This window comes from Maniola hyperantus, chromosome 2 (genome assembly GCF_902806685.2).
Source record: "Maniola hyperantus chromosome 2, iAphHyp1.2, whole genome shotgun sequence".
Lineage (NCBI taxonomy): Eukaryota > Metazoa > Arthropoda > Insecta > Lepidoptera > Nymphalidae > Maniola > Maniola hyperantus.
In genome coordinates, this window is record NC_048537.1 from 10,441,099 (window position 1) to 10,462,164 (window position 21,066).

Sequence of the window (21,066 nt, forward strand, 5' to 3'; positions counted from 1 at the left end):
GATTTACAGTAAGTCTTTAAATCACCGCACAGGAAGCATGGACTGCACTCGTGGCTGCGAAACCACTGTTTCACACTATTGAAATTCATGCATCGTCATTCGCTAGTATATCTTTTAAAAATATAACAGTAAAGTGACCATCGTCATATTATGTAAACATTACATGCACGTTATCTACTCCATAATATGAAGATTAATACTTGGGTATTGAATGTTTAAAATTGCCACAGTGCTATAATTTTAGCATAAAATTATTATAATATTATTAAATTTATTACGTTACCTCAAAACTCTCTAATAATCCCTAGCATACACTAGCCACTTTATACAATTCAATAATATTGTAATCCATATCATATAATAAAATAAAGAATATATAATAGTTATTTTGTTCCACTGTTTTAGCAAATTTCTGAGTTGCTTCGATATACTAAGGAAGTTGGTTAAAATTGGTCTCGCTAATGTAAAAATCGCTACGCCAACGGCTAGGTGTAGCAGATAGCGCCATGCCAGTAAGTATCATGTACAGAAATATTTTTCCGATACCAAAATCTCTCAATAAAACGAAGGCTGGACCGTTTACAACAGATACATTTTTGACTCACCCACGAATAATGTTTTCCATAGTGTTTCTATACAAGTTAGACCGTGAACTGGCCGACTGGCCATGGTCCTTTGTTTATCGTTAAGCACTGAGGTTTATTCGCTGTACGATACGTATGAAGATCGATATCTCATTTTCATAAAAAAAAATGTTTTTTTTTCTAATAGCAATTGTATCGAGCAATAAGAATTTGAAGACTATTACGTGGTAATAGCGTGACCGGTGGTCTGCCGCCAATCTGTCATGTATCTAGTGCAAATAGTTGCAACTTGCAGTACCTAAGCAGCACTAGGTATTTATTTACTTAAAATTTATTCAACAATCAGAATCATTTCAATTTCGGCACTTGCTAGAAGTCTTCGGTTTCGGCCAAAACTTTGGCCCATTTTGACCGAAGGTGGCTGAAACCGAAGCCGAAGGTTTGGTCGTACTCTAAATCAGAACCACGTTGAAATTGCGTTACTTTCACGTTGCGTCGCTTAGATGGGGTTTGGTTGGCCTTATAGTAAATTAAGGGCCCTGGGTTGCGGCTCTTCATAGTTAGCATATAAATCAACAAATAAGTATAGCTCCTAATAATTTATGGCACACCTCTACCCCGTTGTTCGTGTAATGGATGTGCCCTCAGATATCAGTGGCTGCCGTCTTAAAATTACTCACCGTCCCGGAAACGTGGCCTCACTCGTGACTGCAAATCCACTTAGCTGTATTTCACACACTATTAAGATAAGGAATAAAAATTACTTTTACCGCCGCGTTAGTGTAATGGACTTTTATTACATCCTGATTGTGTTTAAGATTAGAGCAATAAACAAATTCCCCCTGCATATTAAAAGAAAATAATAGCCATAGTATTTAAAAATACTTTTGCAAATCACAACGCAATAGGTAGGTATGTAGTCTCTGTTACTGGCAACTTGTTTAGAATTTCTGTAAGATAGAAAGGACATTACTTAGTTGTTCAATGTTTATCCCGAAACATGAAAAAACTGTATGCAAACAAAAACAATCACATAGTCTACCTGGTTTTGTGCAGTGTGAAATAATTTAGCTCTCCTTTTTATGCAAATTTGACGATAAACTTCAATTACAATTGAAACCTTAGCAAGTGCTAGAAATATGAATAATTGTTCAGAATGATAAATAAGAAATATCAATTTAAAATGCAACTCTCTCTCCCGTACTAGCTAGATCTATTTCTATGCTAAATTATTTAATGCTAAAAATTAAATAATTTAACAAGGCTAATAATAGAGTTTTGTTATGGTCCAGCTGTATGAAATTATATAACTAAGTAAGCATATTATAAAAATAAATAATACGCGTATAAGTGAGCTTAGTGTAGGACGCCAGCACGGGTGGTCCGACGATAGGATACAAAGAGGTTGGCGGGATGAGGAAGGAAGGCTGCGGACTGGGTGTGGTGGTGCTCATTAAGGAAGACCTAGTTCCAAGAATGAATATCAGCTAGAGGTATACCATTTTGAAAAACAAATAAAGAACGCAAGATCCTGTAAAAGTTTAAATTAGCAAAGTCCAAAAAAGACTTGATACGTAAATAAATTAAATGCATATTCCATTTTTGCTTATTTTGAGTCGAGATAGCCTCTTTGAGTTGTACATTTTCATCAACACTACCCTTCATTTGGGTACTCAGAATAATTGCAAGCCAAAAAAGAAAGTCGTTTGAAAATTACTTTTGCTCTGCGTTTTCATCAAAATTTATTTGGAAACTATCTCTCCGTCGAAAAGAACTGGGTGGGCGTTTTGACTATTCAATTATAAAATTATTTAACTAGATAAAAGTATGTCAAAGTAAATTAGTGCATTTAATATAGGGTACCAAACTTTGACCTCTATTAATAGGTCCATGCTGGACCTGCGATTGACGACCTGTTTTTTAAAGAACTTGATTTTTGTCACTTCGAAATTTTGATTAGGTAATTTTTTGTAATAGCGGCAATAGAAATACACATTCTGTGAAAATTTCAACTCTCTTCCTATTACGATTTACGAGATACAGCCCGCTTACAGACAGACGGACGGATGGACGGACAGCGGAGGACTCGTCTAGGGTCCCGTTGGCACCCTTCGGATACGGAACCCTAAAAACTAAATCATTGGACTGGAATCTGGATGAAGCTAAATATGTAATAGATTAGGAAGCGAAGAGAGCATAATTATTTAAATCACTACACATCACTACCCATATTATAAATGAGAAATTATGTTTGTTTGTTAGTTTGTCGGTTTGTTGATTTATTGATTTGTTCTTCAATCACGTCGCCACGGATCGACGTGATTTTTTGCATGGGTACAGTTGAAGACCTAGAGAGTGACATTGGCTACTGTTAATCCCGGAAAATCCCCGGAGTTCCCCCGGGATTTTTTATAACCTAAATCCACGCGTACGAAGTCGCGGGCATCAGCTAGTACCTATATAATTAATCCAGCAAAGGTGGTACCGGATAACAAATGCCACAGATGTAGGTACTTTACTTTTTCTCGCTCATTTCTGAATACTGTCTTTCTCAATGCTACCACGCCATCGGCCTACCTATATAATTAGATCGGAAAAAAATGGTCAGTTCTTATCCTGAAGTTTTTATCCACATGCTTATTATATTCAAATGTTTTTAAATAATATTATGTTTCTTGTGTTATAACTTCTAAGGTTAGGTAGGTATACCTACGGCAAAGTTATTTTCATTATTACGGCAAAACGCTAAAATTCTTGATAGTTTTATCTATTTAGAGTTAAAAAACCGAATTTTTCCTAAAGCTCTTAAAATTTTCCGTATACAGAATTCATACAGAAAATGAATGGAATATTAAATTATGTTGGTCTTGATTCTGTATAAAACAGACGAAGCGTCTTGTTGGGCTTTCAAGATGCTTTTAAGTTAATGAATAAGTTAAAAAAAAATTGACTCAATGATATAAACAGATGTTTATGTCTTTGTGAATTATGTTGAATAGATTAAGGTCTTAAAGAAAATCTAAGCAAGTTTTTATTACATCATTTTTCGTATGATACTGAATTTAGATTAAATATAAATAAGTTTTGTAAAGAAGCTTTCGACTTAAAATTTTAATTGAAAATTCAAATAATTTATCATTATTTAAAATGCTGTTAATCAATCTTAGATCTTATTTTCTGGTGACAATATAACGCGTTAGGGATGATTCATGCCAACACGTGGCAGGCGCGGGCCGTTCCACGTACGAGGCGCGAAAGAGGCACGGATTCAGAACATCACGAACATTTTATATGAACCAGTTCATTTTGAAATTTTTGGTGCCTTTTAGGATGCGCGCACACCTGCATCCTGCATCTTGTGTCTCCGCGACGGCTTCATTGACCACATTACCAATTCTATAAAACTTCTGTGCAAATCCCATATCAATCTTTCGTACAAACACTTGACATTGCAGAGAAATCGCGTTGACAAAAGTTGCTCCTATGTGCGCGTCCTTAGATCGTATTGAACTAAAGATGATCGCACACGGCAAGACTTGCAAGATACAACAGATTCGCAAGTGTCGCTTTCAGTACTGAAAATTAGTGCGACGTCGGCAATATAGGGCCAAGTAATGATTTTCTATGTTAATTAATTTACCATTAAGTTAACAATAGTTTTAAAAAGTATATTCCAAAAACGATATTGTCAACTAATCAAGGAATAATATAATATGTAAAAATAATATATTTTTTATCATTTACGACTTACTTTAGACTCAATCATCGATAGATCGAGATAAATGGACTGTTCAAATTAAGGCCTTTGCTCAACATTGGCTTTAAATACATAAATAAATACAAATAATATATAATATATTGGGATTTGGGACCATTATAACTAAGTATAAATTAAGAAAAAATTGTAATAGAAAACACCAACTTCTGTGACTAGTGTACACTACAAAGTATAAAATTTTTTTTTGTTTGCATACCTACCTACGTTTTTGAGGTTGGGCGAGCGTTTCCTCCTCCTTCAGCATAAACGATATACGCGGTACAAATAAAAAAAAAAATGTACTTTTTAGGGGCGCTTAAAGTCAGATTTTGAAAAAAATACTATATTAAGCTTTTTAGCTTTTAGCCCAAGTTTATATCACATCAAAATCGACAGCTCCTGAATCCCCAGAGTGCAGCTGCAAGATTGAGAAGTTGGAATCTAGAGTTCAATGATAGTACGCGACAGGTAGAGATGGCAATCGGGGTATGAGGCAGGGAGACGCCCCGCACATCCGCACGTCACTCCCGCTATCCCGCACCGGGTTAGCGCGGGGGCTGAATTGGTGTGCGGGGGTCTGCGGGGCGTGCTCATCCCGATTGCCATCTCAACCTTTCCCATCCTATACGCTGTATGTAATGTGTCTACGCTTAGTAGAGTTTAATATTAATTTAAAATCAACAGTTCCTCAATACCCACAGCTTAAGAGTGCAAGTGCGGTGTTCCCACTAGATTATAACATGGGGTTATTCAAGGGGGGACCAACAAATTCCTAAAAGGCCGGCAACGCATCGGCGGCTCCTCTGGTGCTGCAAATGGTTATGGGCGGCGGTAATCACTTAACATCAGGTGACCCGCCTGCTCGTTTGCTCGCTATATCTATAAAAAAAAAATACCAGGATTGAGGAGTTGGAAATTCCTAAGTCCCGCAAACTGCTTTTATCTGTTTTAAAAACACGCAAATCAGTCCAAAAACCTTGGAGGGATCAGTGTCTCCTCCTTTTTTGGCAAGTGGTTGAAATGTGTGGTTTATTTAAAACCAGCCATGTGCCAGTCAAAAAAAAAAACACTCACATACTGGAGGTTCCATATCTTATAGCGTATTTAAATAGTTAACTTTGTTAAATTATTGATTTATCTCTCAGTACTGAAACATGCTCTGTTTAGCGATATATTTTAATATAAATAACGGGTTAGTACCACGATCGATTTGATGTTTTGATTTGTCGATATTTCAACCCAATTGCACGTAGTCACCACGGGACTGCGGTGCTACGAGAGATGAAGTTCGAGCTGTCATGGGCAGTAGCAAACTACTCTCTTTCGTATTTTACCGGACAACTCGTGAAGTTCCAGCGAAAATGACAAGAAAGAGGGTAGTTCGCTACTGCCCATGACTGCTCGAACTTCATCACTCATAGCACCACAGTCCCGTCGTGACCACGACCCGTGCAATAGAGTTGAAATATCGACAAATAAAAACATCAAATTAATCGTAGTATGCACCCCTTATCTACATTAAAATATGCTTTATATATTTTAATTTTTAAATACACAAATGTGGCTAATCATTTGCACACCGTCTGTAAACAACTACACTGACAGGTCTAAATCTAGTAAGTATGTACTATCCTGTTTCGCAACGAGCAATAAAAGGGATATCAAAGACCTGTCGTTTTAGTTTAGTTTAGAATGACAGGCCTTAATTTATTGATACCATTGCACTCACTGAAACTTAGGGCATGCTTTTACGCTAGGTAAACTACATAGATATGACTAAAATATTAAATAATACTTACCACATTATCATTATTTTGAATTATCACATTGTCAAAATAAATCTTCTCCAAATATTTATTAATTCAAATTATTCACCTCGTACGTCCTTTTCATAGCACACATAACCGATTTCACTTTAATATTTTTCGTTTTTCAGTTTCATTTACTCACATACCTATAAGTCATTTCAGCACACACCTATTTTGTCTTAAGCACTGAAGTTGCACGTACACAAATTGCAACTCGAAGTTGGGCTGAAAAGTTGCGTGCGGATCCAATACAGATCCAACCTGGATCTCAACACGTACTGGCTGGTTCGTACATCAAGCGAGCGACTCGCTAGCGATGCAGCCGCGATCCATGCGCGGATGACTATGGAGGAGGAGTCTTTGACTAAACCACGCCTACTAAGGAGCTACACATTTCTTTTTCAATATGTGTAATTCAATTTCGCTTATGTCTTCGCTGGGAAAGTTGATGCCCCGTTGTCGTTCAACACAATGTTTTTTATGTAAACTGTAATGTAGTTCGCGAACCGAGTCGGCCCGCGTTACTACACCGTCTGATTTTCTCTTTCCTTTTTTTGCCAATTTCACGTGCGGTTGCTCATATCTAGCTGTATGGTAATATGAATTTGGCAATGCTTTGGTACTCGGAATAAATGGATTTGACTACCGAATTCGTATGAACTTTCGAATTGAATTTTATTGAATTCGTTTAACAGCAAACAAAAACAGATTTACTTTTATTTTGATATTAACTGAATGGCGTTTTTATGATGTTAATAAATTCTTTATGTAAACTCTACACGACTAAAAAGTCCAAAAGATTTGTAAATAATGTATGAAAAATATCAATATTTCTGTGCATTTTGCACAACCATGAAATAACTAGTTTCTTTTACAACTTTAACGCACTTGAATATAATGTACCTAAAACATTAGATAGGCACTTTCAAAGATTGTTAAAGAACGTCTTGAACTTGGTAGATTTTTAATTTTTTACTTTAAATTGCTCTTTCCCTGAAAAACAAAACAAAAATGACTTTCCTACTTACTTACTGACTTATGGGTTGTCGAAATGCATTGTGCTGGTCACATAAATAGGAATAAAAGTACTGGACATTAATTGTTTAACAATAATTTATCAAAGAGAAACTCAGTACGAAACGAGAACATAACTTGTAAGACTACTAATACAAATTGCAATGCATTATTTATGACCTAATCGCTTACCTATTTCACTATACAGGTCATATTTAATGTATTGCGTACATTACGTAGTACCTATAAATCCTACCCAAAAACCCGCAACCCGTAACCGCAGTGTACCGCGCACACGGCGAACCTTGTAAAGGAATTCACTAAATTATAACAGTAAATTAAACGCTAGTTTCATTTGCGTTACAAAGTGAATTATGTGTCGGTGTCTCACTTCTGTCACCGCCAAAGTTACTACGGTTCAAAATTAATACAGTGCCATAAGCCAGCGTAATACCCTTACGTCCTCAAGACACCTATTTCACCGTATCAAATTTTCTTAAACCGGTCACGGGATCCGCTACTCTATTCTCTACATCCAAAGAATAATTGTTATTTGTAGAGGTTTTGGCGTATAAGTCTCTATGCAGTTTTTTAATGATTATTATTAAATGTGCACCTATTTGTTTAGTGTCGCATTTAACAAGGTCCTTATGAGAGTCGACGCCTACAAATTATATTATGTAAGTTCATGTTAACACTTAGCTGTACCATCTTGAATGTTACCGAGAGTATCAAATTTAAGGAATAACTCATCAAAGCTCTAAGCTGAATAATTTGAACTTTGGTAACTCTATTGTCTTAGTATCAGGGTATTTGAGCTCTCCATTAATGTATCTTACTATGTATAACTATCTCAGTGCTTAGATATTGAATTTATTAAATGTTGGTTAGCAGAACGTTATTATCTATTATTTTTAAATTAATAAGAAAATATTATTTTTTCTATACTAATCACCTTTTGGCAAACTGTTTTTTGTGTGATTAGCGACAGTGCGACTTCGCATGGCGAGAACATAAATCCTCTTCATTCATTATCCCGTGGAAATTTCCAATAAACCGGTCTTGCTTCCTGTTTTCATCATAACGGGAACCTCTGTGCAAAATTTTAGTTTTCTAGGTCTAAGGGTTTGTGCCGGGCCTTTATGAGTATGTATGTGAGTCAGAACTTTTGTTTTTACGTTTGTTTAGATAGATAGATGGAGTAATATAATAAAGTTAGCATTAAGTAATCCCTTTACAGCTTTCCAATTACCTGCCGTACATGTGAAAACACTAGATCGTATCTTCCTAATGTAGTTTTCTAAGCGAACCTAAAAGAGATTCAAAAGAAAGTAGTTAGCCTCTTTACGCTAACGTTTCAACAACAAAAAAGGCAGCACTTTAAAAGGTAAAAGTTTTCTATAAGATCGTAAGTCCACTGTAATCCGTGTAAGTTTGCAACAGTGGATCGACTGCGAGCTAAAGAAAGCAAAAGTAGGCCGATCGCGAGAACTCCCTAGGGGCTCGTTTTGTTCCGAGCGATTTTCGCGTCTCGTTCTTATGATTAAGTCAACTCTTGCGGGATTTGAAACTGAGGCAGTGGTAGCTTGCTTGCAATTTTAGCACAATCCGAAAGAATTGATTGCCTACAATAAAAGGATCAAATTTTTCTTACGTACTATCTTAGTTATAGTCTGAAATAGAAATACCTATTTTAGTGTCTATCAAAAAGGGCAAAATCTGCTAAAGTTATAAACATTGATATTAATGTAACATATTCTTAATATACTGTGTAATTTCAAGTAGAACCATCTATCACTACAACCCCTACTAAGAGAACCTGTATTATAGGAGACAGTACTCTCGCAACGCATGTTGCGTTGTGTGACACAACAGAATAGAGTACCTAGACTTAGAATAGAAGGTGCTTTTCAATCGTCTGATTTGAAGAATTTACCACTGGTTCGGAATGCCATTGCCATGCAATGTCTATAACAGAGAAACTGGTTTGCTAATTAGCAATAAACTCGGCAGTTATAGACAGCTGCAACTGCAACAATTTATGTGTTATGTGGTCAGTGAATTCAAAGAAACTAAAACGTGTGGAGATGATAATATTATATAACTAGGAATTAACTGCTACACTGGGTTAGATAAATATTTTTTCTTGCGCCATCAAAAGTTAGCAGTAAACCTCGAGTTAATTTTTTAAATCTTTAACCCACCTATGTGGGAGGGTTAAGTTGCTAACACTGGGTTAGTGAAGTTTAATGTCAAATTATTGACAAGCACGTGACACAAAATTGATTGCATCAAACGACCAAAATGAATTGTCTTTGAAATTCTTCAAAAACAAAATACATCAGACAGACATATGCAGGAGCGTTGTAGTGCAAAAGAGACGTGAATAGAGGTAACTTCACTTCTTACAGACTACTTCATTCATTCATATTTGGGCGGGTTATTGAGCCGTACGGATGTTACCAACCTTAAAAAGCGAAATGCCGGGTTAACTAGCTCCGTGTTAATTTTCATAAAATTCATCACAACATCGAGCTTTTTTGACTATTTAACCCGAAGTTACTAAGCCCGGTATATGTCATTTAACCCCGGTCTTTGACGCAAGCGGTCCTTAGTAAACAGTATGGCATGAACTTTTAAACATTGCCTATTAAATATGCAGAGTTGTAATTTCAGTTTAATTACTTATTTAATTGACGACGCGGTGTAACACAACGTACCTACTTGATTGTATCAAATAATCGATACTCGTTAAGGTTAATTATTGTTTGTGAAATACTACTAGATGATACCCACAACTTCGTCCGCGTGGATGTAGGTTTTAAAAATCCCGTGGGAGTTCTCTCATTTTTAGAGACATAGGCTACCTACTACTAGAAGAAAATAACTACATACTGTGAAGAAAATAATACTAAAAATGTATTTGTACTACTGAACACGATCTTTTGTGTTTCGAAACTTTTTTAAGAACAAAGGAACTCAACCAATAAAATAAACAAAACTCTATATAACTCACTTGTGAATAATAACAATGAAAAAGTCACAGTTTGATTATAGGTGTCATTATGGGCCTAATTGCGTTGAAAATAAGAGCCGCTATATGAGCAAGTGTGTTGAAAAAATTATAAATAGGTATGGATTAGATTTGACATGATTGCAACGTAGGTACTATCACTCTGCATGATATCACGTTTTTACGTAAGACTACTCGTAGTATGACACAAGTACATTACCAACAACAGTTTTCACTTACTACGTTAAATTGGAAAACTATGAAAATATCGTTTATATTCAGTTTTACGTAAAAGTTAACTGTGAGCACATAATAATTATGTGAGCGTACGGAGGCATTTGGATAATAACGACAAAAGTTTTTGACTCCGGGCATTTGAGCTTTATTCTCGAATTCATTCGAACTCTTTTACATAAACGCTCGACTTTCGCGTGCTTACCTATTGAAAGAATCGAATAGAATAATATTATAATGGTGAAAATTTCATTTTCTCCAGAAATCATTTAAGTTATGATGTGACTATAATTATACTCCGTTGGTATGTAGGTAATAAGAGCTCCTAGGCAAACAAACATACTCAACCCAAATAGACCCTTAACGTATTTATTAGGGTTCCGTACCAAAATGGTAGAAAAGGAACCCTTATCGCGCGACTTAGTCTTTCCCATCTGTCACAAGTTTATTTTAGTAAGTACTGATGCTATGGATTTGAGGAGTAGTTTTAAATAATGCTTGCCCAACCTTATTGCAAACTAGCTTATATGCTCGCATTTTTGTCCGCATGGACTACACTAATTTCAAACCCTTATTTCACCCCCTTATGGGTTGAATTTTCAAAAATCCTTTCTTAGCGGATCAAATTGATAGAGCAGTTAGTCAGTCAGTCAGTCAGTCACCTTTTCCTTTTATGTATTTAGAAGAAGAAGAAGAAGATGAAAGAATTCAAACAGACTTGAAGATGTTCAGAAAAAAGTTCTATCACAGTAGACCTTGTCCACTTCAAATCAAAAAGTAAGTATCGTATCCAAGTAGGTATACATAGGTAAGTTTACTGACTTTAATTTTCTTCTGTCTTTACACAGATTAGCCAATGTCAGGTTTGTTATTTATTAATGTTATAAGTTCAGTTTTTTAAAGCTAGCCTTATCTAATTACTATACAAATCATGCCCGCGTGAAATAGTGCCAAGATTACTGGCTGCATTTCCGCGCTGAACAGCCAGGCTAATCCGTTGTCCAAAAACTGAGCCAAGCCTTCTGTCACCAGATGAGGCTATTAACCGCTGTGAAATGTGTCGTAATTTTTTTATTATTTTTTCTTTAAATTTTTTTGGTAAAATATTTTTCACAGATAATTTAATCTGAAAACTAAGAGCATTATCACTTTTACACTTTTATTCAGTGAAAGTTGTTTCTAGTTGGTACTGCGAGGATAATTTCGTAAACGTGCCGGGGCATGTGGATAATAACGACAAAAGTTTACCTTGGCTCCAGGCGTTTGAGCTTTATTCTCGAATTCGTTCAAACTGTTTTACATAAACGCCCTACTTTCGTGTGCCTTTAAAATAATTGTTTCACATTATGTTATTGACGGTAAACTTATGTAGGCACTACAGTTAAGTTTGAAAATAGGTTAAAAAGTAGGTACCTAATAAATAAGTGCTATTACGCAATTAGCGAGTACTTGGGTTAATATTAGTGATTAGATTCAATTAGAGTACCTAATTATTGCAATATTGACATTTCTATTTACTATTGACATTCTATTTTCTGATAATTTAATTTTATTGAATTAATTTGTGATTATGATCTCGCTGAGTTTACATTAATGTAATTAATAAATATTATTATAAATGCTGCTGTACCACCTATAAAACTTGTATTCGCAATAATAAATTATGATTATGATTAATTTGGAAATCCAGAAAAAACACTGTTATTTCATTAGAATAGTTTTTACATTTTCGGCATTCTCTAATGACTGCTATTTTTTGTATGTTTGTTCGGAATTATGAAGTATTTTGTATGCACTATATAACGCGACTTCGTTCGCATGAATTTAAGGTTTTAAAAATTTCCTTGAGAACATTTTCAGGGACAATTTTCAGTAAGTTCCTGAATCCATCAAAATCAGTTGAACAGATGGGATGTAAAAAGCTAGCAGACCGACAAACACAACTCCTCCTTTTTTGAAAGTCGGTTAAAAAAGTAACCTATGTTACTCTGTGGTCAATCCTCTACTTGTCTGTGAAAGTCCCGTCAAAATATGTTCAGCCGTTCAGGAGATTAGCCCGTTCAAACAGACAGACAGACAAAATTTTAAAACCGTGTGATTCAGTTATAGTACAGTTCAAATAACCATATGTACCTATTAGAAATTAGAAATTTATTAAGCTACATTTTAATTACTATGTATAATTACTGTGCGCTGTAAGATGCAATTTTGTAACCCACTTTTTTATAACATAGCCTGTAAGTTCTATCTAAGTGGAAATTCCTTTATGGAACAATAAATGTCTTAAACCAGATATTATGAGCCTAATATGAGGTAGTTATTTCGATATTACAAACAGAGACTAAAATTTTATTTATTAGTATAGACAGTATAGATTTATATTACCACGAACAGTTTAAGGTTTAATTTTTTATTTAAATGTTAATAATAAAGATAAAATTCAGGAATTAATTTGAAAATTAAATAATTTTGTACAATTATTGTATTCATTGGATGTTATGGTACAAAATAAACATTCACAGTAGGTATAATAATAGCTTAATTTGGTAGTTTGCGTGCCGATGAGTAATTAAACGATTGTTTGCCATTTTGCAAATTAATGTTGGAGAGGTTTAATTTAGTTTAGGTTTAATTTGCCTTAATTTCCAACTTAGATACTTGTTCCAGTATACGCTTATTATAATATTCCTATTTTTTATTTCTAAATTATTACATGCATGTTTAACACAATGTGCATATTTTATTTTACATTTTTTATACCTAATAATTAATTATTATTAACATCTCTTCATTTCAAATACATCAATTCGTATTGTTAAAACATTAATTATTCTACTTAAATTATAGGAGTAGATTCATAGAACTTATGCAAACATACCTATTATTATATAATATTTAAGCTAAAATCATTTTGAATATGTACAAAATAAACAGTCTCGTTGCAGCCGCTTAATTTGGCGGTTTCCATGCCAGTGAGTAATTAAACGATTGTTTGCCATTTTGCGATAATTAATGTTGGCGAGTTTGATTTGCGCTAATTATCGGTGTGCATTAAAATATTAATTCCGTGTATTGCTGTGGACAGTTATAGTTTGATTTTTCAAACAAGTGATTTGCTATTTGCTCGGCTAAATTAGTTTGAACTCAAATAATTGTGTACGTACTCTCAATTAATTAGGTACTATAAATAAAAAATAAAAAACCTAGGTTTCGTACCTCAGAAGGAAAATAGGTACCCTTATAGGATCACTTCGTTGTCTGTCTGTCTAATGGAATCGAAACCTATAGGGAACCTACTTCTTGTTGACTTAGAGTCTTGGGCAGGTACTAGGTAGGTACTCTAAGTAGCATTGTCTTCAAGTAAAGGAAAAATTCCGAAAACCGTGAACTTGTGGTTACGTCACAAAAATAATTAAAAAGTGTTATTTTTTTCTAGGATGGTACGGAATCCTTTGTGTGCGAGTCCGACTCACACTGACTGGTTTTTAATATTTAATCGTAGCTTTAGTTTTAAGTTTGCGTTATAATTATCACCACTATATTATCTTACAAATCTAACACTATACCAGACAATCAATAAGAGTAATTTATTACCTATTTTGAATAAGTAAATCATTTGACTTTTGACTTGACTTTGACTAAAATTAGGGAAAGTCATTTAGTTCCCTATTTAAGTACAGGGTGTAACCAGAATGCTAGCAAAAACTTATCGTTATTGTTATACCTACTACCTAAACACAATCCGAAACCAATAACCATTTGCCTCATGTTGTAGTTTTAGTGATTTACTATTTTTCAAACTCGCAATGTATAGCATGCAAAACTCGGGGCAAGGCCCCGCCTACGACACGGCATTGACTCCGATTGGCCTACTTATGCAACGTTCGTTGACCTCTAGCGTCATTTCGATGTTTTATTTGCAATATATCGTAAACTTTTACAAAATTATAGGATTTTTCTATGTTCTTTTTCGCGTTTTTTTGTGTTATCATATTAGTACCTAATCGTCAGTGGGTAGGTACTATACTATCACCTGTCTTCGTTTTTGCCAGCGTTCTGGTTTCACCCTGTATAGTACTGTACGTAGTATAGTACGCGACAGATCGAGATATGTCAATCGGGGAGGGAACGCCCCGCACACCCCGCACGGCGCACAGCCCCCGCGCTATTCCGGTGCGGGCGAGTCCGGGTGATGTGCGGGTGTTCGGGGCGTCTCCCCGCCTCATACCCCGATTGCCATTTCAACCTTTCGCCTACTACAGTTACATTTTTGTGTCTATTAGTAACCCAAATTGCTATTAGTTATAATAATTAAAATAAAACCAGAAGCTAAAGTCTAATAATGTCGTCGAAGAATGAAGAAGAAAAGTTCTAACAAGTTAAGTTCGCAAAGTAAAAGTAGGTATTAAAATTCTCAGTGCATTTGGCCAAATGAACCAAGTTTTTATAAAACGTCGACTACGGGATGGAGAAGGAGGTGTGATTCAATATTAAATTATTTTCAGGTAACATAATAATAAGGACTTTAATTGATATAGCAAGCGTAAAGAGTGGGAGAGCGCGGATGGAAGCATAAAAAATATGTCATACATTTTTGTCTTCCGAACATCCCGGCCGTTAAATTAATTACCGTCTTTTAGTTAGTCTTTAACGATAAGGTGAACAGTTTTTCAAAATTATAAACCAGCCTTACCTTCGCTAAATCTGGGATTCTATTAGTGGACCGGTTTTAATTAAAGTTGATTAAGGGCTGAATTTTCAATCGTTATTAATAATAATAACTTTTATCTGTACGCTTATTACGAAATTTTATGTCTCACCAACGTTGATAGTATTCGAGTGTCGAAACACTTCCACCTTATAATAAACTGGATCGTAATTGACTTGTTTTAAAGCTCAAGTTTGTCTACACATCTACAGCCACCGCTCCAAGCGGAAACGTTGCGAAATTAAAATCAGTGGCATTGAATTTTTGACTTCAATTCAAGGCTCTTTAGGTCTATTTTACTTTGACGTTATTGAGTTTGGCTCTCGCAAATATTTTAGCGTCACGCTAAAACTTTTTTATAAAATTGTCTGATAGTTCCTCTTCCATAAATACAAAAACAACTGTTCATGTATTCCTCCAGGTTTTTAAGAAAAACGACGTTAAAAATAAGGGCCAGATAAGTGCGCATGCGATATTCTTTTCGTGGTACATATTATGTGTCAATAGGGCGATAATAATGCGATAATTATTTCCTTAATTGACCCAGTCGGGAGCTCTTACTAATGTGATGCAAGTAATTAATGCAAACATGCTAATTTCTTCGGACAAAGCTTTCTTACGATTATTTATGATTGAACTTCTTACAGGTAAGTTCGTTTAACCATTAATTTTTATTAGATACTGTTGCCACATAGGATATCAAACAAGTAATAATCAAGTACAGACAGTGGAACTAGCGCTTCCAAAGTTATCAACCTTACTTCATTATCTAGGCGTGCGATGCTAGGAGCCGACTACAAGAAATCCACTTGCAAGAATAGGGAATAAAGCGATATTAAACCTCCTGGCTTAGTTTTAGCGCTTTCATCCAAGTATTAATTGCGCACCGCGATCACGATCGTTATTGCCTTTACTTGTAAAATTTAATATAAACTTACTAAAATCGAAGAAAGTGTGAGTGCATGATCCCTTGCAGCCTTGAACCATTGACTACTACCATTTTGGGCAAAAAAAAATCAATAGGTACATAACCAGAACGATGGTAAAAACGAAGACAGGTAAAAGTGCCTACTGATTTACTGATACAATACCACAACTATATTTTGTAAAAGTTCTCGGTATATTGCAAATAAAACATTTGACTGATGCTAGAGATCAACGAACTTTGCGTAAGTAGGCCACTCGGAGTCAATGCCGTGCCGTAGGTAGGGCGTTGACCTAAGTTTTGCACGATATACATTGCGGGTTTGAAAAATACTAAATCACTAAAAATACAGAATGAGGCAAATGGTTATTGGTATAGGATTGTGTTTAGGTAGTATAACAATAACGCTAAGTTTTTGCTAGCGTTCTGGTTACACAATGTACATTGGGTTGATGATGATGATTTACCGTCATGAGCGGCGCTCTTTTTTGAAAACTACAATAAGTATAAGATGTTGCTTGACTGCAATGTGTGACTATAAGGTGGAGCTTGCCTAGAAGGTGTACCTGCTATTAACTATTCTTCTTACCTTATATTTAAATATCGGATAGATACATGATGGCCGGACCATGGACTCTCTTCGCTCTGAAAACTTATCAAATTCAAAGATTGTGTGGGATGAAGAAACTGATGTTAATCTGCAGTGAATCAGTTAAGTACCTACCTCTATTCTAATTATAACCAACTAGTTTATCTGCCTTTTGAAAATCGGCGAGAGGTGGAATTTCTACAAATCTAGATACACATGTTTCTTGATTTTTAAACCAAAAACTCAAATACCAGCTTTAATTGATATAACTTGAGAAATTATACTTTACACAAACTTTCACACCGTATTTTATCCCCTTAAGGTAGCTCAGTTCGGTGCTTTCTCCATACAAACGTAGGAGGGAAAATACAACAATATTCGATATTGTACGCACAAAACTAAGAATTATATCGATTTATCTCGTCATTATCTAGGTTTATTGATATATAAAATATTGAAAAAAATATTGATTTAAAAGTTACGAGGCTCAAAAGATTCCTATTTTAACACTTAATTAATGACAACTTTGGGCGTAAATAAATAAGATTAGGGATATGAAAATTCTAAAACAATTTATCATTAGACGTTGTTTATTTATTCATTAGTTGAAATAACTTTACTTTGCAAACATAAATTCAGCAGTTTTTTCTCAAAAATACTTTTCCTAAACCCTTTTCGCGCGCTTGATTTCAGTGAAAATTATCGTGCCTCTCAACTTTCTCATACAATGTCAAGTGAAAAGCAAACATGTTACCCACGTGCGCTGCCAATTTTGGTCGAGCGTCCTGCGTCACCTTAAGTGTAGAATTTCCAAAAGTATTTTACCTATTAGTGAGTGCCCACGTTATAAAAGAAACCTACTGGCAATATTTAAAGTTTCTATACCCAGCCATTAGGTTGATAGATCAACCAGTCAGTCAAGGCAAGGTTTTTTATGTATTTGCAGATAGATATGCGATAGAATACCTAATAAACAAATCTTGATTCAACATGGAACATGCTATGGCGCAGAAAAAGACTTTAAGTAGTTACAAAGTCGCAAAGCTAAATATAAATTGTATACAAGTTGCGAGAAATGTGTTCGACTTCGAGAGGGGATGGCAGTTTTTGTTCTCAGCCCCGTAGTAGTAGTTACATTATTAGTTTTCAACTTCACAAGTTTAGGATTTTCGGTTCAGTTTAGTATTTCGTCTAAATTAGATTTTGCGCCGTCATCCAACTATTTTTGTTTCATTTTTTGAGAAGTAATTTAAAGGTTTCCAAATTAAATTACTTATTTAAAAGATTGTGGCTCACGGAAATCAACTGCATCTTAACTTTTATTATTCCTGAACATAAAAAGTGAGAGTCGGAAAAAAATTGGCAGGGGCCTGCCAATTTTTTTGTGTGAGTGATATCTTGTTAAATAGGTATATTTTCATAAAATCATTGTGATCTTTAATTTATATTAAAATAATAAAAATAGTGGTGCCAAAGCTTCTAGGAACTATGACTACGGAACTACCTTATGCGAGTTCTAGCACGCACTTGGCCAGTTTTTACTGCAAATCCCGTCTTTCCTGGCAATTAATATTCATAAAATAACATTCACTTTGTTCCGTCCTTAAGAATTTCTTCGTTATCAAGAAGTACGTTAGAATTTTTCATGATCAATCCGTCAGAAGATTAGATCGGTTCAGGAAGGGTATAGTAAATGTAGTCTATCGAAAATTGTACTCGAAGGCTGCTGGTTCATACGAGGAGGCGCTTCGACGCAATTAACTTGATTTATACCAGACATTTACTTATTCAGCTGCACAGTTACTACGCCGAGAACACGCAACGGCTTCGCTCCTTAAAAATATTCATTGTAGCTTTTAAATTGCTATTTAACAATTTTGAACCATACAGCGTACATTTTAGGGTAGACATCTATTGGTAACGTAAGTGTTTTTCTCAACGAGCTAGCTATTTTGATAGATAGCCTACGGGGCATCTTTTACACTCACCGTACGGTACATTTCGTTTAAATTTAGTTGCGCCCGTAACGAAGTTGCTTTACTTTACGAACTGACTTCAAAATTACACTGGAGTATGAATATGGTAATGCCTTGTATTGGTCTCGAGTCCCGACTGCTATCAAGATTGATTTACATTCAGAACCACTCGCTATACCTAACTCCACTGTAATAAAGCAATTAAGTTTCACAGCGTATTTCCTATCCAGAAAACTACATATTTCCTTATTAAACAAAAGCTTTAAAAATGCTTCGGTGCCACTATGAAAAATATAAATCAAACGTGGATGAAACACGATACATATATTTTACACTAGGGATTCTGTTTATTGCCACGATATTTTTGCGCTACTAAAACTGTATTGTTACTGCGCTCCCAAATAATTTAAATTCAATGCAACGGTGTAGAATTTTAAAGGAAATATAGAATACACATGCGAACACAATATTGAGCTATCAATCTTTTATTTTCTCTTGAGGATCGAAATTCGAATTGTCTAGAAAATAATATCACAATCTTCAAAAACAATAAATATATAATAATTGAACTGAAACTTGCACTTTTTGTGAGTTACTTTTTTTTGTTAATTGAATTCATTTTTCTACTGTGTAATTTTTTTTTTGTTTCGAGATATTGTTGAGTTATATCACTCGTTGCAATTCTATTTTTATGAATTAGTTTTTGTTATACAAGTAAATAACAAAAACCACAAAATGTTTGATATATGCCATGGGCATTTTTGTATGAACTCTGGCCTGATAACCAGAGAGTAACTAATATAGGTATGTTAGTTTATTGCTTATAATATAACCAACAGTTACTGAAACACAATAGTTTATCTCATGAAACCACTGGGTATGTACAGTCGAGGATATAAAAAGCTACATTTTTGTGACGATTTTCATGTGAAAATTTAACCAACACTGGGGAAGTTCATGCTGTGCTGCATTTTTGGTCAGCTTATCACTTGGGTAATTACCCTTAGAGTGATACCTAAGCAGAAGCTTTGCAGTATGGAGCGCGGAAAGACCAAGCTTGATTGCATGCAATGCAAGTTGCAACAATGTTCTTCTCAGACAGGTACTTAATGGCTATACCTATAAGCGATTTATAGCTGAACTACTTATAATTACAATGAATACCTACTAGTAAAAACTGCACGTTTTTGTGGTATTTCCAGGGGGGGTTCCATCTCTTTTCTCCGGTGGTTCACATCGTTCTGTCCATAATAAAAATTGCAACGTGGATTATTAGCTTTCATTTCATTAGCAAGTGGTTTTTATTGGATATACCAGCCAACTTGTCCCATTGTCCTTTGAAAGTTTGAAACATTAGTTTAAGCTTCGGATTTTTTTTACAACGTTAAACAAAATCATGAACTCAACATGAAAATTACAATTTTCTAATGTTGGTATAGTGAATAATGCTGTAGATGTGCAGACGCAAACGAAAACTTGTACTTGGCTTTGAACTTTGTGAGCATTTACAAGTTAGATTAATTAATTACTTAACGCATTAAAATTTTACCTTTTTTTACCCATTCAAATTGCCATTTGTGGTAGTATGTAGGTTTTGTGTCCTGAAAGAGTCGTATAAAGTAAGTATCTACATAATTATAAAGTTATTTTGACCTTTGGAACATTTTTGTATTAAGTTTTAGGATAAACAATAGTATTGTGCTCAATATGGATATAAAACTCATATAAAAGCTCAGAACATTTCATAATTTTTAGCTACAGTACGCGTCAGTAAATGTTGTACATCGACCTTTAGAAAGAGATAGCGGTTTCGTAGAGCGTTGAGACCGACAAAACGTCACATAGGTATGAGTGACAGAGACAACGCTCTGCAATGCCAAAATCTTTTTCTGAAGGTCGATGTTCAATATTTCTTACCGGCTACTGTACGGCACCTCACAATACATTTTAGTCGGACACTATGGCAATTTTTCCTTTTTTCTTGACTGGTATTGTAACAAAACGCAATTTTGCCTCTCACTAACAGAATTATGAAACGAATGAGCACAACATAGGAGTTGAACATGTTACAAAATGCACGCGAGAATGACGTAGTAGATACTAAATTTGTAATATTGTATTTTATGCTATGTTACTTGAACAGTAGTTAGCATGACTGACACAACTTAACCTCCAATCCGGGTTTATTAGTCTTGGGATGACCCTAATATGAGTAAAACGCAGTTCCAATGTCCACAGTCTTATATTCAGGTACACTTGTCACATCCACTTAGTTTATATCTAGCTTAATTAATCACCTAGTACTTATATCTCGCTTAATTACTTATAAATCGTCCCTCTTTTTCTCCCGCGCGCTGTCACACCTGACCCTACTTCAAAGGCAGCCAGGATGTTTTTTTGATTTTAAATTAAGATAGTTATATAAGTATAAAATAAGTTGAATGTGTATTGTCAGTTT

General features: G+C 34.9%; 1 protein-coding gene across 2 annotated transcripts in view; it reads right to left on the bottom strand.

The window, feature by feature from the left end:
- The window catches only part of DIP-beta (Dpr-interacting protein beta), a 106,771-nt gene extending 100,335 nt beyond the window's left edge, over positions 1–6,436 (bottom strand). For both annotated transcript variants that reach the window (XM_069506224.1, XM_069506218.1), the window contains exon 1: positions 6,141–6,436. The gene's annotated coding sequence lies outside the window, so the exon portion shown is untranslated. The remainder of the gene's footprint in view (positions 1–6,140) is intronic.
- Between the last annotated feature and the right edge of the window lie 14,630 nt (positions 6,437–21,066).